This window comes from Suncus etruscus, chromosome 16 (assembly GCF_024139225.1).
Source record: "Suncus etruscus isolate mSunEtr1 chromosome 16, mSunEtr1.pri.cur, whole genome shotgun sequence".
NCBI lineage: Eukaryota > Metazoa > Chordata > Mammalia > Eulipotyphla > Soricidae > Suncus > Suncus etruscus.
The window spans coordinates 84,630,525-84,652,771 of record NC_064863.1 but is presented as its reverse complement, the minus strand read 5'-3'; the positions used below and the strand labels follow the sequence as shown (position 1 = coordinate 84,652,771).

At 38.3% G+C, this 22,247-nt stretch overlaps 1 pseudogene; it reads right to left on the bottom strand.

Moving 5' to 3' along the window:
- LOC126032230 (GPN-loop GTPase 3-like) overlaps positions 1-21,172 on the bottom strand; it is a 32,101-nt pseudogene extending 10,929 nt beyond the window's left edge.
- Positions 21,173-22,247: the final 1,075 nt, after the last annotated feature.

The window sequence follows — 22,247 nt, the reverse complement described above, 5'->3', positions numbered from 1 at the left end:
CCTAGTCAAGACATGACAGCATGGGACAGAGAAATTATCTTATTACAAACACTACAATGGGGGTTTTCTTGTTTAAGGCAGGCCTCAACCATGCTTAGAGAATAAAGATGGTAAGCTTGTATGACTGAAAAAGTACCACCACCTTTTTTAGCTACTCAAATAAGGACTTTAGGAAAGAAATGTGAAGGATGTTCATAGAACTCAAAGAAAGCACAGACTGAACTGAATGGGCACAAATAAGAATCAAGGAGATCTAATAGAAGTAAGAAAACTTTAAACTGATATAACAGGGCTAAAATACTATGTAGGTAAAATTAAAACCTCACAAGAAAGCCTATCAAACAGACTAACAGTGGCTGATTATAGAATCAGTGAGCTGGAAGATGAAATGCATAGTAATTACATACCAATGAAGAGATTAGAAAAGAGTCTCAAATCATCTATTAGACAATGGGAAAAATCCTCAAAGAATGTCAACATAAAAATAGAATTATTTGACAAACTCAGCAGAAACAACATAAAATCATTGGAGTCCCAGAGACACAGGGAAAAAAAAACCCTCTTGAAGTATCAACAATCAAGGACATCATTGCAGAGAAACTCCCAGAGTTAAAGAGTGCATGCAACCAAATCCTACATGCCACAATGATAAGCCCCATAGATAGGGATGGAATACTGAAAGCAGAAAGATTAAAAAGAAAAATTATATTCAAAGGAGCATTCTTAAGATTTACCACAGACATGTCACAAGAAACCCTCAAGGCCCTAAAACAGTGATGGGATATACAGACAAAACTCAACAAAAATAATTCATTGCTAGTGCCCAGACCCTCCCCTGATTTGGGACCACTCTTCTCCCCTCAGGACCCTTTCTGTTGGTCCAGTGAGCATGCAGACCTGGGCCCCTGGACCTTTCACTGGTCTGGAACCACCCTTCCCCCCTCAGAACTCCTTCAGTCGGCTGGGTGAGCAAGCAGATTTGAGTCCTCCCACTTCCTCTGCTGGACCAAGAATCGCACACATCTTGACCTGGGACCTTTAAGCAGGGTTGAGACAGCCAGGCCCCCTCTCCAGGATCACAATCTGTACAAACGCACGAGATAGTCTAATTTGCAACACATAGGTCCAGTCATCTCAGACCTAAAACTCAATTTTCTCAGATAATCCCACAATCCATAAAACAAAATAACAAAACACTGAAGCAGTTTGTAATATCCCCATCATACTTAGACAAGCCATCTGGCTAAGGAAAAATAAACTCCAAATCAAATATACCTTTAAGCATTGTATTAGAATAAAATCAGTACAGCAGTCTACTTTATTAAACAACCAGAAAACTCAACATTTAAAACCATATATGCAAAAAAATAATGGGTAAACGAAGGAAGAAACTAGCACCTGGGGAAATGGAGAGAAATCCTATCAAGTTTCCAAGTCTGCCAAGACACATGAGCCCAATAGATGAAGACCTAAAAGCAGCAATGAATGTCCTAGTAAGGGAAATCAAGGAATCACTAGTCTGAAAGATTAAGAAATCCATAGATGAGGGCCCAGAGAGATAGCACAGTGGTGTTTGCCTTGAAAGCAGCCGATCCAGGACCAAAGGTGGTTGGTTTGAATCCTGGTGTCCCATATGATCCCCGTGCCTGCCAGGAGCTATTTCTGAGCAGACAGCCAGGAGTAACCCCTGAGCAATGCTGGGTGTGGCCCCCCCCCCAAAAAAAAACCAAAAAAGAGAAATCCATAGATGAACAATTCAACTAACTAAAAGAAGAACTTTTACAGAAGATAAAGGAATCCATACAATCGGAATTAGGGGCACTAAAAACCGTGTTAGCAAGCCATAATAGTAGAATTACACAGTTAGAATAATGCATAGAGAAACTTGAGGAAAAACTACAAAACAATGATGACAAAGAAGTCAATAAGTAAGAAAGATACAAAACATTGGAGGAAAAAGTTAGGTACCTAATGAACAAATATAAAAGAAATAATCTCCAAATTTTAGGAATACCAGAGGGGAGAATAAAGGAAAAGGAGAAGTAGTGAAGGAAATAATAGCAGAAAAATTTCACACCCTCTGGAAAGAAAAACATACAAATCCAGGAGGCAAAAAGAGTCCCCAATAAAATAAACCCTAACAGAACAACACCAAGATATATGATAATCCAACTGACAGAAAACAAAGAGAAATATGAATTCTTTAAAGCAATAAGAAAGAGAAAAATCCTTAAGTACAATGGAAGGGACATAAGAATCAAACAAATAGGAGTATTGAAACAATTCAAGCAAGAAGACAGTGAACTGACATATTTTAGCTACTGAATGAAAGAAACTTCCAACCTAGGGTACACTACCCAACAAAACTCTCAACCATATGGGAAGGAGAACTAAAAATATTCTTAGACAAAAAAGAACTCACACTATTTGTGCTAGCCAAACCATCTCTAAATGAACTTCTCAAAGATGTTCTACATAATCCAAACCCCGATAGTAACAACAAGCACTTTACTCAATACACTAGCACAACAACACTCTCTGGCAGTAATCTCCTTAGCTGCCTAAATCCTCTTATTAAAAGACACAGAGTAGAGGGACGGATCAGAAAACAAAAAGCAGACATCTGTTACGTCCAAGAAACACATCTTAAAGAACAGGACAGTCACAGTGTTATAATTAAAGGATGGAAATTGATTATTCAAGCCAATGAAAACAATAAAAAGCAGCTATTCTTATATCAGACCAAATTACATTCAACCTCAAGAAAGTGCTTAGAGACAAAGAAGGTCACTACTTACTGATAAGGGAACATTAGACTAAGAAGAACTAACCCTGATCAATATCTATGAGCTGACTGTAGAGCCAGCAAAATATGTACGGCATATGCTCACAAATCTAGAGAAACATATGAAGGAAATGTGACTGTAAGAGGAGATTTCAATATTCCACTATGACAACTAGACAGAGTCATCAGGCAGAAAACTATCAAAGACATAAGATCCATAAATGAAAAATTAGGAGAAATGGACTTAACATACTATACAGGGTTCTCCACTCCAAGAAAACAGAATATACATTCTTCTCAAATTCACATCTAACCTTCTCTAGAATATATCATGCCTTAGGATATAAATCTAACTTGCACAAAGTCACAAATCTAAGGATTATTAGAAGCACCCCGTCAGACCATTATGCAACAGAGATTAAGATGGATTGTTTAAAGAAACTATAGAGAAAGTTCAAATCTGGAGATTAAACAACATGCTACTCAACAACAGCTGGATCAAAGAGGAAATCAAGAAAGAAAATAAAAGATTCCTTGAGAGGAATGATAATGAAGAGACAAATTGTCAAAATCTGTGAGACATAGTAAAATCAATAATTAGGTGGGAAACTCTTAGTAATACAGGCCTATGTCATGAAAGAAAAAAAGGACAAAATCAGCAGTTTAAAAGGATACCTTAAAGAACTGGAAAACAACACCAATAACAAAATATCCAAACACTGCCAGAAGAAAAGAAATAGTAAAAACCAGGGCAGAAATAAGTAACATAGAAACAAAGAAAACAATACAAAAATCAGTGAGACCAAGAGTTGGTTTTCCGAAAGAATAAACAAAATAGACAAACAGCTGGCAAGACTCACAAAAAGGGAGGGCACGCAAATAAACAGGATCACAAATAATAGGGGAGAAATTACAACAGAACCCCAAGAAATCCAAGACATCATTAGGGCATACTATGAACAACTCTACTCATTTAGGGTAAAGAACCCTGAAGAAACCAATGGATTATTGCAAATATATCATCTTCCAAGACTAACTAAGGAAGATGTAGTAAGCCTAAATAGTCCAATAAAATTTGAGAAAATTGAAATAGTAATTAAGAAACTTCGAGAACAAAAGTCCAGGCCAAGATGGCTTTACAGGTAAATTATATAAAACAGTACAAGAAGAATTACAACCACTGATCCTCAGGCTCTCCCCAAATATTGAAAAGACAGGAATCCTTCCTACTTCGTTTATGAGGTATCACATTCATTCCCAAAGATGGCAAAGACACTTCCAAGAAGGAAAACTATAGACCGATCTCACTAGTGAACATAGATGCAAAAATCCTCAACAAAATCTTAGCAAACTAAATCCAACAACACATCAAAAAGATTTTACTCTATGACTAAGTGGGTTTTATCCCAGGGATGCAAGGATGGTTCAACACATGCAAATCAATTAACATCATACATCACATCAACAAGAAGAAAGACAAAAAACACGATCATGTCAATCGACTCAGGCATTTAGCAAAGTCCAACACCCATTCATGCTGAAAACACTCAGCAAAATAGGGTTAGAAGAATCTTCCTGAAGATAGTTACAGCTATCTATGAAAAGCCCAGAACCAACATTATCCTTAACGGTGAAAAAAATTAAAAAACACACGGGGCCAGGAAGGTGGCACTAAAGGTAAGGTGTCTGCCTTGCAAGTGCTAGTGTAGGATGGTTCTATCCCCCAGCATCCCATATGGTTCCCCCAAGCCAGGGGCAATTTCTGATCGCATATCCAGGAGAAACCCCTGAGCATCAAACGGGTGTGGCCCAAAAACCAAAAAAAAAAAAAAAAAAAAAAACCTAAAGATTGGAACTATGCAAGGCTGCCCACTTACTCCATTCTTATTCAACATAGTTTTAGAAGTACTACCAGTAGCTATCATACAAGAGAAGAGAAATCAAGGAATCCAGATAGCGAAAGATGAAGTCAAACTATTTCTTTTTGCAGAAGATATGATAAAATACATAGAAAACCCCAAGTGATACACTGTAAAACTCCTAGAAACAATAAGCCAATATAGCAAAGAGGCTGACTACAAAATCAATACACAAAAGACAATAGCATTCCTTACATTCGTTACAAGTAACCAAGTAGCAGAGAAAGACATTAAGGAGTCGATCCCATTTAAAATAGTGTCTAAAAATATCAAGTACATGGGAATAAACCCATGGGAATCAAGAGAATTGAAAGACATATAACATGAAAACTCTAAAATGCTCCAGAAAGAAATTAAAGAGGACCTAGGAAAATGGAAGAACATCCCCTGCTCATGGGTAGGAAAAATCAAAATAATCAAAATGAGTGTCTTACCTAAATTACTATATAGATTCAATGCAATTCTTATTTAAATTTTGACGCCATTTTTAAGGATCTAGAGCAATTGATTATAAAGTTTATCTGGAACCACAAAAAACCTAGGTTAGCCAAATCCTTACAAAATAGACCATCTTTGCATTCCTGGAATAAACCCTTCTTGATGAGGATTTGGATATTTGTAAAGATTATGTTAAGGATCTTTGCATCTACCTTTATCAGGACTATTATTTTGTAGTTTTCTTTATTTGCAGCATCTCTGTATGGTTTTGGTATCAAGGTAATATTAGATTCATAAAAACATCTGGGAGTATTTCTGTTTCTTCACTTTCATGAAAGAACCTGAATAAGAAGGGATTTTTGTATTGTATTTTTGTGTTCCTAGGGTATATTCCTAGGAGTGGTATAGCTGGGTCTTATGGGAGCTCAATTTTCAGTTTTTGAAGGAATCTCCATATTGCTTTCCATAAAGGTTGAACTAGACGGCATTCCCACCAGCAGTGGATAGGAGTTCCTTTCTCTCCACATCCCTGCCAACACTGTTTGTTCTCATTCTTTGTGATGTGTGCCAATCTCTGGGGTGTGAGGTTGTACCTCATATGGAGATTCCTCCAAAAACTGGAAATAGAGCTCCCATGTGATCCAGCTATACCACTCCTAGGAATATACCCTAGGAACACAAAAATACAATAAAAAATCCCTTCCTTACACCTATATTCATCGCAGTACTATTTACCATAGCAAGACTCTGGAAACAACCAAGATGCCCTTCAACAGATGAAAGGCTAAAGAAACTGTGGTACATATACACAATGGAATATTATGCAGCTGTCAGGAGAGATGAAGTCATGAAATTTTCCTATACATGGATGTACACGGAATCTATTATGCTGAGTGAAATAAGTCAGAGAGAGAGAGAGAAAAACGCAGAATGGTCTCACTCATCTATGGGTTTTAAGAAAAATGAAAGACATTCTTGCAATAATAATTTTAAGACACAAAAGAGAAAAGAGCTGGAAGTTCCAGCTCACCTCAGGAAGCTCACCACAAAGAGTGATGAGTTTAGTTAGAGAAATAACTACATTCTGAACTGTCCTAATAATGAGAATGTATGAGTGAAATGGAAAGCCTGTGTAGAGTACAGGCGGGGGTTGGGTGGGGAGGAGGGAGATTTGGGACATTGGTGATGGGAATGTTGCACTGGTGATGGGTGGTGTTCTTTACATGACTGAAACCCAAACGCAATAATGTATGTAATCAAGGTGTTTAAATAAGATAAAATATATTTAAAAAGAATTTATCCATTTCTTCCAGGTTCTCATATGTCGTGGCATAGAGTTTCTCAAAGTAGTCTCTGTTTACCCTTTGAATCTCTGCAATATCTTTCGTGATCTCCCCCTTTTTATTCCTGATAAGGGTTATCAATTTTCTCTTTGTGAGTTTTGCCAATATTTTATCAATCTTGTTCAGTTTTTCAAAGAACAAACTTCTGCTTTCATTGATCTTTGAATTGTTTTTTGGGTTTCTACTTTATTGATTTCTGCTCTAAATTTTGTTATTTCTTTCTGTCTCCCTATTTTTGGTTCCTTTTGTTGATAATTTTATAATTTTATAAGCTGTGTCATTAAGCTCTTGAGGTATGCTCCTTCTTCTCTTCTGATGTTTGCTTACAAAGGTATACATTTTTCTCTCAGTACAGCTTTTTTTGTGTCTCATGTAATATGATAATTTGTTTCTTCATTGTAATTTGTTTTCAGGAAAGTTTTAATTTCTTCTTTGATTTCATCAATGGACTCACATCCACTGATTGTTCAGTAGTAAGCTGTTTAATTTTCAGGTGTTAAAGTTTATCTTATGTGTACCTTAGTATTTCACATCTAATTCCAAAGACATTTAGTCATCAAAAGTAGCCTGCAATATTTCTATCTTCTTGATTTTAGCAAGTATGTTTTATGTGACAGCATGTGGTCTAATCTGGAGATTATGTTGGAGAAGAATATGTATCCAGGTTTCTGGAGATAGAGTGTCTTATATATCTACTAGGTCTCTTTATTCCATTTCTATTTTCAGGGCTAGTCTATTTTATTTGGGTTTTAGTCTGGTTGACCTATCAAGTTTACAGGGCTGTGTTGAGTCTTCCATAATTAATTTGTTATTATTGGCGTCTTCTTTCAAATTTGTCAATAAATGTATTAGAAATTTTTCTGGTCTCACCTTGAGTGTGTATATGTTTAGTAGTGTGATTTTTTTCCTGTTGCTCATTTCCCTTTATTAGTAGGAAGTGTCCATATTTGTCCCTTATAGCTTTTCTGAGTCTAAAGTTTGTGTTGTTTGATATTAATATGACCACCAGTTTTTCAGGTTGTTGTTCTTTAGATGATTTTCCTCCAGCCTTTCATTTGAGTCTGTTTGTTCTGACAATTCTGTGTATCTCTTTTAGGCAGCAGAAGGTTGGGTTCATCTTTTTTATCCATTTTGCCACTCTGTGTCTCTTAACTGGTGCATTTATTCCATTGACATTGAGGGATATGATTGTCATAAAATTTAATGTCATCTTTGTTTATGTTTGGTGTGTCTTTTGGTCTGTCTTGTCTTAAAGTAGACTTTCAGTTTTTCCTTTAAGACTGGTATTGCATCTGTGAAGTTTCTGAGCTGTTGCTTATCTGTGAAGCTATGTATCCTTCCTTCAAATCTGAATGTGAATCTAGTTGGGTGCAGTAGTCTAGGTGAAGCCTTCATTTCATTAAGTCTTGTCACAATATCCCACAATTTTCTTCTTGCCTTGAGAGTTTCTTGTGACCTGTCTGCTGTAAGTCTTAAGGATGCTCCTTTGAATGTAATTTCTCTTTTTGATCTTGAAGATTCAGTAGTCTATCTTTATCTGTGGGTATCGTCATTGTAACTAAGATGTGTCTTGGGGTGTTTTTCTTCAAGTCTCTCCTAGCTGGTACTCTTCAGGCATGCAGGATTTGATTGTATGCAGTCTTAACTATGAGAGTTTCTCTGTGATAATCTCTTTGACTGTTGATTGTTCCTGGGGATCTCTTTCTGGGCCCCTGTGACTTCAATGATTCTTTTTTTTTTTATTAATATATATATATATATTTTTTGGTTTTTGGGCCACACCCGGTGACGCTCAGGGGTTACTCCTGGCTATGCGCTCAGAAGTCGCTCCTGGCTTGGGGGACCATATGGGACGCCGGGGGATCGAACCGCGGTCCGTCTCCTAGGCTAGCGCAGGTAAGGCAGGCACCTTACCTCCAGCGCCACCGCCCAGCCCCGCTTCAATGATTCTTATGTTGTTTCTGTTAAGTTTATCAAAGACTTCTCATCTATTCACATTCCTTGAGTACTATTTCCAATGTACTACCTTGTTTTTCAGATCTGTTATTTTAGTTTAGAGTTTTCTGATTTCTTTTCGGCTAGAGCTATGTTTTCTTTGATTTCTGTGAGGATCCTTCATATTTCTTTTCTAAACTCCTTATCTCAGTGGTTAATTAGATGGTTGTTATTTTTTGGGTCACCAGAGCTATCTTCATTCTCTGTGCATGCTGTTTGCCTGTGAAGTTTTCTCATTGTCATGCTTGCAGTGTGATTTTTTTTTCTGCATGTTTTGGTGGGGTTCTTAAGTTAGAAAGAGTGCAACAGAAAATTGAAGCAGAGTGATTGTGCTCTTCTGGAGCCTCTAGGAGAGCGATTTTGCTGGGCTCTTCTGGGCCCACTCAGAAGAGGTCCAGGGAAAGAACAGTAGAAAAACATGCATGGGCGACACGCAGAGTCTCTCCCAATTAGGAATCACACAGAAGGGCCAGATTCCCCCCGCCATACTTCACAGACAAAGGAATCATCCTTTCCACAAGTTATTTTTGATAGCTGGCTTTCATTCAGGGACCCAGTCTTCCTTGAAATTTGACCTGAGCAAATCTTGGAGAGTGATTTTGCTGGGCCATTCTTGGCCCACTCAGGAGAGGATCAGGAGAAGAACAGTAGAGTAACATGCACAGGCGACATGCACAGATTCTCCCAATTGGGAATCACACAGCAGGACCAGATTCCTCTAGTTTTATTTCACAGACAAATGAATCTGCCTTTCTGCAAGTTACCATTGATAACCGGTCTTTCTTGGTTTCTTGACCTGCACAACTCTAGGAGAGCAATTTTGCTGGGCCCTTCTCAGCCCACTCAGGAGAGGTTCAGGTAAAAACAGTACAGAAACATGCACAGGTGACACGCAAAGACTTTCCCCATTGAGAATCACACATCAGGGTGAGATTCCTCCCGCCTGACTTCATAGTCAAAGGGATCTGCCTTTCTGCAAGTTACCACTGATAGCCAGTTTTCAGTCCTGGACCCAATCTTTCTTCGCTTTTGGCTTGGGCAACTAGGAGAGAGATCACTCAGAGAGGATCAGGAGAAGAACAGTAATGAAACATGTACAGACAACACGCAGATTCTCTCTCAATTGGGAATTACACAGCAGGGTCAGTTCCCCCAGCCTAACTTCACAAACAAAGGGATCTGCTTTTCTGCAAGTTACTGTTGGTAGCCAGTTTTAACTCAGGGACCCAGTCTTCCTTGGCTTCTTGGCCTGAGCAACTCTAGGAGAGAGATTTTGCTGGGCCCTTCACGGCCCACTCAGGAGAGGTTCAGGAGAAGAAGAGTAGAGAAACATGCTGAGTCCACACACAGAGTCTCTCCCAATTATGAACCACACAGCAGGGCCAGATTTCTCCTGCAGAACTTCACAAACAAAGGGATCTGCCTTTCTTCAAGTTACCGCTGATAGTTGGTTTTAACTCATGGACCCAATCTTTCTTCGCTTTTGTCCTGAGCAACACTCACTAGGAGAGCGATATTGCTGGGCCCTTCTCGGCCACCCAGCAGAGGTTCAGTAGAAGACCAGTAGATTAACATGCATAGGTGACATGCACAGTCTCTCCCATTTGGGAATCACACAGCAGGGCCAGATTCGTCCCTCCTGACTTCACAGACAAAGGGCTCTTCCTTTCTGCAAGTTACCATGATAGCTGGTTTTCACTCAGGGACTCAGTCGTCCTTGGCTTCTTGGCCTGGGCAATTCTAGGAGAGCAATTTTGCTGGGCCCTTCTTGGGCCAGTCAGGGGAGGATCAGGAGAAGAACTATAGAGAAACAAGCACAGGCAACACGCACAGTCTCTCCCAATTGTGAATCACACAGCAGGGCCAGATTCCTCCCGCTTGACTTTTCAGACAAAGGGATCTGCCTTTCTGTAAGTTAGTGCTAATAGCCAGTTTTCACTCAGAGACCAAGTATTCCTTGGCTTCTTGGCCTTGGCAACTCTGGGAGAGTGATATTGCTGCACCTTTCTTGGCCCACTCATGAGAGGATCAGTAGAAGAACATTAGAGAAACATGCACAGGCAACACATACACTCCCAATTGGGAATCACACAGCAGAGCCAGATTTTTTTCACCTGACTTCACAGTCAATGGGATCTGCCTTTCTTCAAGTTACAACTGATAGTGGGTTTTTACTCATGGAACCAATCTTTCTTTGATTTTGGCTTGGGAAACTCCAGGAAAGAGATTTTTCTTGGCCCTTCTTGGCCCACTCAGGAGAGGATCAGGAGAAGAACAGTAGTGAATAACGCACAGGTGACACAACGATTATCTCTAATTGGGAATTACATAGCAGGGCCAGTTCCTCTCACCTAACTTCACAGACAAAGGGATCTACCTTTCTGCAAGTTACTGCTGATAGTGGGTTATTACTCATGGATCCAATATTTCTTTGCTTTTGGCTTGGGAAACTCTAGGAGAGTGATTTTTCTATGCCCTTCTTGGCCCACTCAGGAGTGTATCAGGAGAAGAACAGTAGTGAATCAAGCACAGGTGACACAACAATTCTCTCTCAATTGGAAATTACACAGCAGAGTCAGTTTCTCCCACCTAACTTCACAGACAAAGGGATCTGCCTTTCTGCAAGTTACCACTGATAGCCAGTTTTCACTCAGGGACCCAGTCTCCTTGGCTTCTTTGCCTGGGCAACTCTAGTAGAGCCATTTTGCTGGGCTATTCTTGGCCCACTCAGGAGGGGTTCAGGAGAAGAATAGTGAAGAAACAAGCATAGGCGATGCACACAGTCTCTCCCAATTGGGAATAACACAGCATGGCCAGAAAATTCCAGCCTTACTTCACAGACAAAGGGATCTGCCATTCTGCATGTTACTGCTGATAGCCAGTTTTCATCAGGGACCTAGTCTATGTTGGCTTTCTGGTTGGGCAACTCTAGGAGAGTGATTTTGCTGGGCCCTGCTCGGCCCTCAAAGAGATGTTCAGGAGAAGAACAGTAGAGAAACATGCACAGGTGATATGCACAGTATGTATATCAGGAAATCACACAGCAGGGCCAGTTCCTCCTTTCTAACACAGAAAAATGGTTCTGCCTTTCTGAAAGTCATTGCTGATAGCTGGTTTTCACTTAGACCCAGTCTTCTTTGGTTTTGGCCTGGGCAACTCTAGCAGAACCAATTTTCTGGGCTCTTCTCAGCCCACTCAGGAGAGGTTCAGGAGAAGAACTGTAAAGAAACATGCACAAATGACATGCAGAATCTCTCCCAATTGGAAATCATACAGCCGGGCCAGTTCCTCCTGCCTAACTTCACCGACAAAAAGATCTGCCTTTCTGCAAGTTACTGCGGATAGTCTGTTTTCACTCAGGGACCTGGTCATCCTTGGCTTTTGGTCTGGGCAACTCTAGGAGAGCAATTTTGCTGGGCCCTTCTCAGTCCACTCTGGAGAGGTTTAGGAGAAGAACAGTAGAGAAACACATAGCCGACTTGCACAGTCTCCCCCATTTGGGAATAACAAAGCAGGGCCAGATTCCTCCCACTTGACTTCACAGACAAAGGGATCTGCCTTTCTGCAAGTTACCATGATAGCTGGTTTTCACTCAGGGACCCAGACTTGGCTTTTTGACCTGGGCAATTCTATGAGAATAATTTTGCTGGGCCATTCTTGGGCCACTCAGGAGAGGATCAGGAGAAGAACTGTAAAGAAACATGAACAGGCGACACACATAGTCTCTCCCACATCAGGGCCAGATTCCTCCTGCCTAACTTCACAGATAAAGGGATCTGCCTTTCTGCAAGTTAGTACTGATTGCCAGTTTTAACTCAGGGCCCCAGTCTTTTTGGCTTATTCTGGGCAACTCTAGGAGAGTGATTTTGATGGGCATTTCTCTGCCCATTCAGGAGATATTCAGGAGAAATACAGTAGAGAAACACGCACAGGCAACATGCAGTCTCTCCCAATTGGGAATCACACAGCTGGACAGATTTGTCCCTCCTGATTTCAGAGACAATGGTATCTGCCTTTCTGAAAGTTACTGCTGATAGTAGGTTTGCAGTCATGGATTCAATGTTTCTTCACTTTTGGCCTGAGTAACACTAGAAGAGCTATTTTGCTAGGCCCTTCTCTGCCCATTCAGGAGAGGTCCAGAATAACAACAGGAAAGAAAAATGAACAATGACCCACACAGTCTCTCAAAATTGGGACTCACACAGCAGGGCCTGTTTCTCCCACCTGACTTCACAGACAAAGGGATCTGCCTTTCTGCAACTTACCACTGATACTAGGTTTTCACTCAAAGACCCAGTCTTCCTTGGCTTTTGTCCTGGGCAACTCTAGGAGAGCTATTTTGCTGGGCCATTCTCAGCCCACCTGAGATGTTCAGGAGAAGAAGAGTAGAGAAACATGCACAGATGACACGCAGAGTTTCTACCAATAGGAAATCACACTGCAGGGGCAGTTCCTCCCGCCTAAATTCACAGACAAAGGGAACTGCCTTTCTGCAAGTTACCGCTGATAGCCGCTTTTCACTCTTGGGCCCAGTCTTCCTTGGCTTTTGGCCTAAGCAACTCTAGGAGACCGATTATACTGGGCCCTTCTCAGCCCACTCATGAGAGGTTCAGGAGAAGAACAGTAGAGAAAAATGCACAATGACACTCACAGTTTCTCCAAATTAGGAATCATACAGCAGGGCCAGATTCCTCCTAACTTCACAGACAAAAGGGATCTGCCTTTCTGCAAATTACTGTTGATAGCCAGTTTTCACTCAGTGACCCAGGCTTTTTTGGCTTTTTGCCTGGGCAACTCTAGGAGAGCAATTTTTCTGGGATCTTCTCGGCCCATTCAGGGGAGTTTCAGTAGAAGAACAGTTGAGAATCAAGCACAAGCGACACGCACAGTCTCTTTAATTGGGAATCACATAGCAGGGACAGATACCTCCAGCCTGACTTCACAGACAAAGGGATTGCCTTTCTGCAATTACCACTGATGAAAAAAAAAGATTTTTTTAAAATATCTTTAACACATAGATTACAAATATGATTGTAGTTTTGTTTCCATCATGTAAAGAACACCCCCCTTCACCAGTGCTACATTCTCACCACCAATGTCCCAAAACCCCACCCCTGCTTGTAATGAAAAAATATTTAGATTTTACTTTTACTAGTTGAAATATTATTTAATATATCTTTTCTAATCTCTAGCTGATTACTTTCTAAATATTGCTTTCTAAAAAATTCTACTTATGCACACAGCTTTTACAGTAAATGGCACTTATATATTATTCATTTTATCTTTGCCCACAGTGTCAGTTTTGTGCAAAATAATTTCTCTTTTATGTCATGGATCAGTATGACAAATTTAATTACATTGATATATTTACTATGCTATAATTGCCACAAAAACATTGTACAAAAAACATCACTGCTCTTATCTATATCTGGCAAGAAGCTACAACTTAAGTTTTTTTATATATGTGTGTCAAAATATATATATACAGAAATATAAAAACTATTCACTTAGAACTCAAATCATAAAATGACCTTAAAATTGAAATACCTTCTCTTGTGGATAATTATATTAGCAGCCTATAAATTTTTTTTTAAATTTTCTGATGTGTTAATGTTTAAAGTTCCCTCATTATAATCTTATAATTGATAAATCACTTATCAATTTTAATTATAGTCACTAATTTATTAGGTAATTTTTTAAATTTTTATTGTGATTGAAGTTCATTACACAGAATTACTTACGGTACATAGTGACAATTAATTAAGGGCATTCCCACCACCAATGTTGTCCTTCCTCCATTCCTGTTCCCGGCATGTCTCTCAGATATCCCTCCTTTACCCCTCCCCAGAATACTACTGTAACTGGTCTCCACTTTACAGCTTGTAGGTTGGGTATCTATTCTGTTTGGTATTCTAGTCTGGTCATTTTTTATTTACACTACATGTTCATATGACTGGTCCTGGTATCATCCTTTCCCCCCTCAATTTATGAGGCTTAATGATTCAAGTTATGCTATTCTGTTGGAGATAAAAAGGTTAAGAAAAAGAGAAGAAAAAATTTGGTATCAACTACTTAAAAAAAGAAATGAAATGAAAAAAAAATCACCGAATAATATCCACAAGAGTGGGGAAAGAAAGAAAGAGTGGAAGAAAAAAGAGAAGAAAAATAATATGAAAAACAGACAAAAAAAAAACAAAAAACAAAAAACAAATCCAGAAAAAGGAATGCTGGAGTGGCAGGGTTTGGTGTTACCCCACTTTTTTTTATAGGCACAGTAAGTATTAGGGAAGAAAGGAAATTTTCATGGCCTAAGAAATTCAGGGTTTCTCTACTCTTGAAGCATATTGTCATGGGAACAACCACTAGCTCCATACCTTCTCATTGCCATATCCCAGGTTTTTTTTTTTTTTGTGGTGTCAGGAAACTTTCCTCTCAGTTGTGAATGAGAAAATAAGGCCACTCTAGCAAGCAATCTTGGTATTTGCACAGGTCCTAGGACAAAGCCTAGGATAGAGTCTTTAAGGTTCTAGAGGTTCTGTTCCAACATTGTTGGTGTGTTCAGTTTTTTGTATCATGTGCTCCATGTTTTTGCTAGTTCCCTAGGCCAAAGTCTAGTAAATTATGGTTACAAAGGTTCTGCTCAGTCTCTGTTGTCAAAATTGGGCCTCTGTTCTAAGAAATCTTGATTTTTGTAAGAGACCTGGGCTATGGCCTAGGGTAGGGTTTTCCTTAAAGATCTCAAGGTAAGTTCTGCCCAGTCATGGTTGTCAAAGTCAGTTTTCTGTAGTTAGTGCTCTTATTTTTCATAGTTCAAAGGACAATACATCTTCTGATTTCCACTTAGTGTTAGGTGATGTGATAGGACCTCCTGGTCTTAGGTCAAGTTGTCATTTCCTCGCTGTCCTCAATGTCATATTAACACTGGCACAAGTATATCTCCCAATGGAGCTTAGTTCCTGGCACTGATGCAGGGGGTTGTTTCAGTTTTACGTCTGGTATCTGGGGTTTGAGAATGAACCAGCACTGTCCAATCTCATGGAGACTGAGTTGTATCCACATGACATATGTCCAGGATGGGAGGCACCCTTGTGTAAAAAGTGTGAGTTCTTATCCTTAGAAGATAAGATCTTGTGTCTGAGTCCATGATTTTCCCTTATTTACTGTGCCTATACAAAAACGTATGGTGTCCTTTTGTATTGTTGGTGCTATTCTGGGTAAGGATGACAGACTATACATACAGTATATGTGGTGTGGTCTGAGCTTTTATCCGAGGCAAGACGTTTTCTTGGTTTTTGTACCAAGCAGCACCAAAACTGGTGAGGATAAAGAAAATATGCATATATAAAAACAGAGCAAATAGATAAAACTGAGATAAAAAAGGTAAATTGAGAAAAAAAGAAAAATGGTATTTGAAAAAAAAAGTGATGGGGGAGGCTATCTGTATGTTTAGGAATACATATCTTAAGATGCATTATTATAAAGGTATTAAGCTTACATAGGCAATATAGGCCTCCCAACTAGGTCTTCTGAGATATTCTTGTGGGGAGTTAGAGCCAAGGCACTTTTTCATATCACAGACTTTGGTCTAGAGTTTAAGATATGATTTGCGGGGGCCGGTGAGCTGGCGCTAGAGGTAAGGTGTCTGCCTTGCAAGCGCTAGACAAGGAAGGACCGGAATCCCATATGGTCCCCCCAAGCCAGGGGCAATTTCTGAGCTCTTAGCCAGGAGTAACCCCTGAGCATCAAACAGGTGTGGCCTGAAAAACAAAAACAAAACAAAGAAACAAAACAAAATAAAAGATATAATTTGCAGCATTTCAGAGTCCTGTAATGTCCTTGAACTGGGAGTTTTGCTGCGGCTGATTCTGGTATCATGCTTCAATCCACGATTTGATGGGGGTGAGAGGGGTCAAGCTTGAGTCAGCAGGTATGTTGGTTGTGGTTTCTTGCTGAGACATGAGATGGGGGATCAAGAGGGTGTCTTTCATAGAGGAGCTGGATGGTGGTTTGTTGGGGAAGGAGGTCCGTCTTGGTGCCTAACAAGTTAAGAACAGTGCAAGACAGGCAGAACTCCTGGTATGTGGGGTCTCTGAGCCCAGCTCTCGCCTCTGCAGTCTTATTAGATAATTTTTTTAAACTGCAATTATTTATATTATTTTATTTAGTTTTTACTGAAACTTTTTTTAGACTTCTCATAACATTTTAAATAACCATGCACTTAAATAAATTCACAATTTACAAAATTATACTCTGAGCCAATGAATTATGATCCTGTTCTTTAAGGTATTTGTCAACATTGAAGCATTGCTATTTTTAATGAATCTAAGAGAATCAGAGGTTTGAAAATAATTAAGCATGTTCAATTAAAGAGAGTACTTTCCAGTCTATTGATAAGTTGACTGAAAAAGCATTGACTTTTCAAAATAAATAGCTTAATTTTTTTTTGGTTTTGGGCCACACCTGACGATGCTCAGGGTTACTCCTGGCTATGTTCTAAGAAATTGCTGCTGGCTTGGGGGGGCCATATGGGACGCTGGGGATCTAACCAAGATCTGCCCTGGGTCAGTCTCATGCAAGGCAAACACTCTATCACTGGGCTATTGTTCTGGCCTCTGAAGTATTTTTTTTTTACATTTTTTAGTTTTGCTTATTTAAAACTACACAATAAAAGACATGCTAGCAACTATAAGAGGAATATTGTAGTCGATTCTACCAAAGTCACCTTTACTTATTAAATTTAAAATAAACAAAAATATTAAGACAGGATTTGTTGGGTTAATTGTACATTTTTCCCAATCAATTGCATGTATTTTATTTTTAGCTTTTTTTTTTGCTCTACAGAAAATAGTTAATTTGATATACTCCTCTTTATTTTTGTTTTTATTTATTCCTTTTTTATTGCCTTTTATTTGCCCTTTTCAGTAAAATAATATTATTGAAACAACTTTGAGATTACAAGTGTTAAGTTTAAGATCATCCTGCCTCTATATCAAAGTATTTGAAAGAATATGATCTGTTTTAAAGTTCTGAATCACTTTGAATTAACTTCCTTGCATGGAATAAAATAAGATTCTAGCATCATATTTTTATGCTTGGTGATCCAATTTTCTCAAGAATATTTGTCAAAGAGGATATCTTTACTACTCTTCATGTACCCAGTTTGCTATTTTGTTCTCAGAGCAATTAATTTTTTAAACTCTTACCCTTATTTCATGGCCATGCCTCTTTTGTATTGGGATAATACCCAATTTCTTTTTTTTTACTTTATTTAAAAAAAAATCTATCACATAGTTGACATTGGTGACCATACAACACTTTTCCCCCAGCTAATTGAAAGTAAATTCATTGAAAAATTAGAAAAAATGATGAAGGAAGAGAAGAAAAAAAGTGAAAAAGAAAAAGTAGAGTAGCAAACATATTTATGAAAATTATTATTCTCCAATGAAGTAATTAATACAATGGCAGAGGTTTAGACAGCTCTTGTTCGCTGTTTATTTTGTTAATTGGTTTGTTCCTATAGGGAAGATATCTAAAACAAATAAAATTGTCCAGAAATTCAAAGCACTATTACTGATACTGATACTTTTAGGGACAGGTACTCTACTTCTAGGCTTCCTTGAAAAAGAAAGATACAGGGGGTGGGGCTTGTTTCTACAAAAATTTCTGGTGTATCAACCCAAAGACTGGTGAAGCTGAAAGGAATAAAAGAGGTATAATGAGACAAGGCCTTTGGGAAAAATGATGATTCTTTGTGAAGGAGGCAGTAGGTGTGGTTTCAGTAAGGTGGGAGCTTTGCCTGCCCTTTTCTCCCTAGATTGCCAGCTTTCTGATACATGTGCCAGGTGCCAGTCTAACTATGAACTTTCATAATTTAGTTTGCATCTCATTTGAGAAAAGTGTGACTCTATGGATCTGGTCTGGTTTGAACATAGCAACTGTGTCTGTGGGCATGGTTATGGATGCTGGTCTTCACCTCTCCCAAAAGGGAAAAATTATTAGGAGGGTGCTTGCACTAGATTCATAAAGCCCACACTAACGTACTTAAAGTTTGATCTGATTTGTGTCCTCAAAAGGAAACATAAAGGGGTAATAGGGCAGTAACATTAGGAAAATGGTTATTTGAATGATGGAGGAAACAGGCATGGCTTCGGCAGGGTATGGTGTTGGCCTGCCCTCTCCTTTCTAGATGGCCAGATATCTATGTGCTGCATGGGCTGGAATCCAAGTTCTTTCATGCGTTGGTTTACATATCTTTTGAAAAAAGTGTGTATCACTGTGTATTGCTGGGTCAAATATGGAGGATGCATTTTTGAGTTACAGCTGCCAGATTTACAAGAAGGAGGAAGATATTGAGGGAGGGTACTCAGACTTACTCCTGCCCCCCCCCCAAAAAAAAAAAAAAAAACAACTGGTGATATCAGTCCCCAAACCAGCATACAGGAAGTTTGGTGTGATTGGTGCTCCTGAGCAAAATTATTGTTGATGAGGCAAGGCCATCAGAAATATGGTGGTTATGGGGAATGGAGCAGCAGGCATGAATTTGACAGGGCATAGGTTTGGCCCTTATCTCATCCTAAAATGGCCAACTGTCTGATGCATGGTTTGGTGTTTTCATGACCTTTCATGACTTGATTAACTTTTCATTAGTGAAAAGCAAGTTTATGGATCTGGCCTGGTTTAAATATCTTTTTATTTCTTGCTTTTATGTAATCTTTATAATCGACTTATAAATCGTTGAAGATTATTATCTAAAATTTAATGGTATTGCTTTAAATTTACATAAGGATTTAAGAAGTATGGTAATTTTGACAAAATTAATTTTTTATCCATACACAGTATATATTATTTTATATTTCGTATATTTCTGTCTCTTTGTTAAGTTTTAAGTTAGTTTTTAAAGTATAATTCTTTATGTATTTTGGTAATTTAATTACTAGATGTTGATTTGAGATACTACACTGAATGTACTGAACTCTTTCATCTCTTTTTCTTTAATAATTGTATATATATATAATTGTATATATTGTAGCTGACTGTATTGTTCTTTTGGTTTCTTGCTTCTAGGAATTTTCTTGTAGAATCTTTATAGTCATCAAAGTAAAACATTATGTCTTCTGAACTTAATCCTTATGAAGTTAATTTGACTTAGTTTGACTTTATTTTCTTAAAATAAAGCACAGACATCTTTGCTCTTTAATGATCTTGGAGGGAATGTTTTAGCTTTTAACCATTTAGAAAGACAGTTGCTGTATTTGCTATAGAACTTAATGGCTCTCATTAAGATGGTGGATTTCTCCCATTTCTATTATTTTGAGAGTATTTTATGAGTAGATGCTGGGTCTTTTGAAAGAATTTACTGCATTATTTAATATGACAATTTAATTTTATTTGTGATTTTATTTATGTAATAAATTTCTGTGGTTGAAACATACTTGCACCCTAGAAATGACTTCCATTTATCATGAGATATGATTTTTGACAGGTTAGATTCATTTATTTTACAATATTTTAGGAATTTTTGTATTGATGTTCATCAGGGAGATTGGTTTTAAATTTTCATTTCTAATAGTATGTCTCGCTCCGTTTGAATATTAGTGTATTTTTAGATTCTTAGAAACTTTTAGGAAAGTTTTTAGTTTTAAATATTTTGAAGAGCTTAAGCAAGTGCTAAGGCTTGAAAGACTTTCTAGGAAACCCATCTGTGCAAGTGTTTTTTCTTGAGGAAAATCCTAATTACTGTATAAATATTCTTCTTGTACTATTTATATACAATATATAATATAATACATATATTATACACAATATATATTACATTAATATTATATTCTTTATTGTGTCCTTCTAGCTTAGCTTTAACAGATTATATGGTTTTAAATATACGTTCACTTCTTCTGGTTTCTCTAACCTCAAAGTAGGAATTGTTCATAGTAACTTTCCATATCTTGACTTACTGAAGTGTTTGTTATAATTTCTTAACTTTCATTGCTGATGTAATTTATTTCTGAGCCTTCAGCTACTGTGTCTGTGGTCCCAAAAAGCAAGTAGATAAAAATAAAAATGAAGTAAACAAATAATAAGCTCCTGTTTTCATTGATTTATGCTTTTATATCTTAATTTTATTCTTGATATTATGAGCTATGTGTTTTTATTTTATTGATTTGAGAGTTAACGCTTTTATATTGAAGGTCTTATTGCTATGAATTTCACCCTTAACACAACTTTTCTTGTATTCTATAGAGTTTAACCATTTCTTTCTTAATTCTTATTCATTTCAATGAATGTTTTATTTTTTCCCTTGAATTCTTCAATCCACATGTTATTTATTGGCATTTTGTTCAGCTTAAAGATGTTGCAGGGAGGTAAATGGGAGGAAAAGTGAGACTCTGATTCAATTTCCCATTTCCCATATGGTCTCCCGAGTCTGCCAGGAGTACAGTAGTAACACCTGAGCACCTCCGGTCTGACCAAAAAGATTGTGAAAATCTTATCAGTGAGAGAAAAGCAAAAGGCCTTTCAGGTTTGAGTAAAATCTAGGTCTGAGTTCCTTTTTTCCAGAGAATAATTTCTCTCTTTAGTCTGAGTCCATGGCTCTCTAAGAAATTGGTGGGTCTAATCACCTAATAAGGGCAGCACAAATGGATACTGTAAAACTTGACAGCTGCCTTATCAAACTGCTGGTTGTGAACATCCATGCTGCCCAGTAGCTCATAGTAAACACTCACCAGTCCTAAATCTCCCAGATCTGTATGTCAGGTGAGAAAAAAAAAAAAATTCCTTCTCAAATTTCTTATTTTGTTCCCACTTTGAAAAAGTCATCCTTGAGGACTTCAAGGGAAATTTCTCCTGTGCCTGTCTGTGTTTCTTGAATACCTGAAGGTCTCCTCATGGGCCTAGGGAGCGCACCGCAAAAAACCTGCATTTTGAAGCTGCCCAGTGAGTAAAGTCTGGCTGTGGGGGTCACCATCCAATAAGCTGAGCTCTCTGGCCTAAGAAGCCTCCGCCCTGCTGTGAGTTTGATTACTCTGAAGACTTCAAGGGAAATTTCTCCTGTGCCTGTCTGTGTTTCTTGAATACCTGAAGATCTCCTCAGAGGCCTAGGGAGTGCACCCCCAAAAAACTGACAACTAAAGGCAGCAGAAGAGAGTGGCCACTCTGCTTCACTTTGCAGCTGTGCAACTTTCTAACCAATGAACCCCACCACAACACGCAGGAAAAACCACACTACAAGCGTCACAATAGGGAAACCTCACAGGCAAACACGATGCACAGAGAATGAAGACAATAGCTCAGATGACCTAATAAATTCCAACCACCTGATTAACCTCTTGGAGAAGGAACTTAAAATAGCAATATAGAAGATGTTTGTAGAACTCAAAGAAAGCATAGATCGATCTGAACAGAACACAAAGAAGAAAAAAGAAAACTCCAAACTGAAATAAAAGATCTGAAAAACATGGTAGCTCAACTGAAAACCTCAATGGATGGCCTTGCCAGCAGGGTAACAGCAGCTGAGGAGAGAATCAGAGTACTGGAAGATGAGATGCAGAAAAACTCAACACTGCAAAAGAAATTGGAAAAGAATCTTAAGACAAACAAACAGGCAATGGAAAAAGTACTCAAGGAATGCGAAGAGATGAAAATAGAAGTCTTTGATAAACTCAACAGAAACAATATAAGAATCATTGGAGTCACAGAGACCCAGGTAGGAGATCTCCAGGAAGAATGAACTGTCAACGGCATCATCAAATAGATACTCCCAGAGTTAAA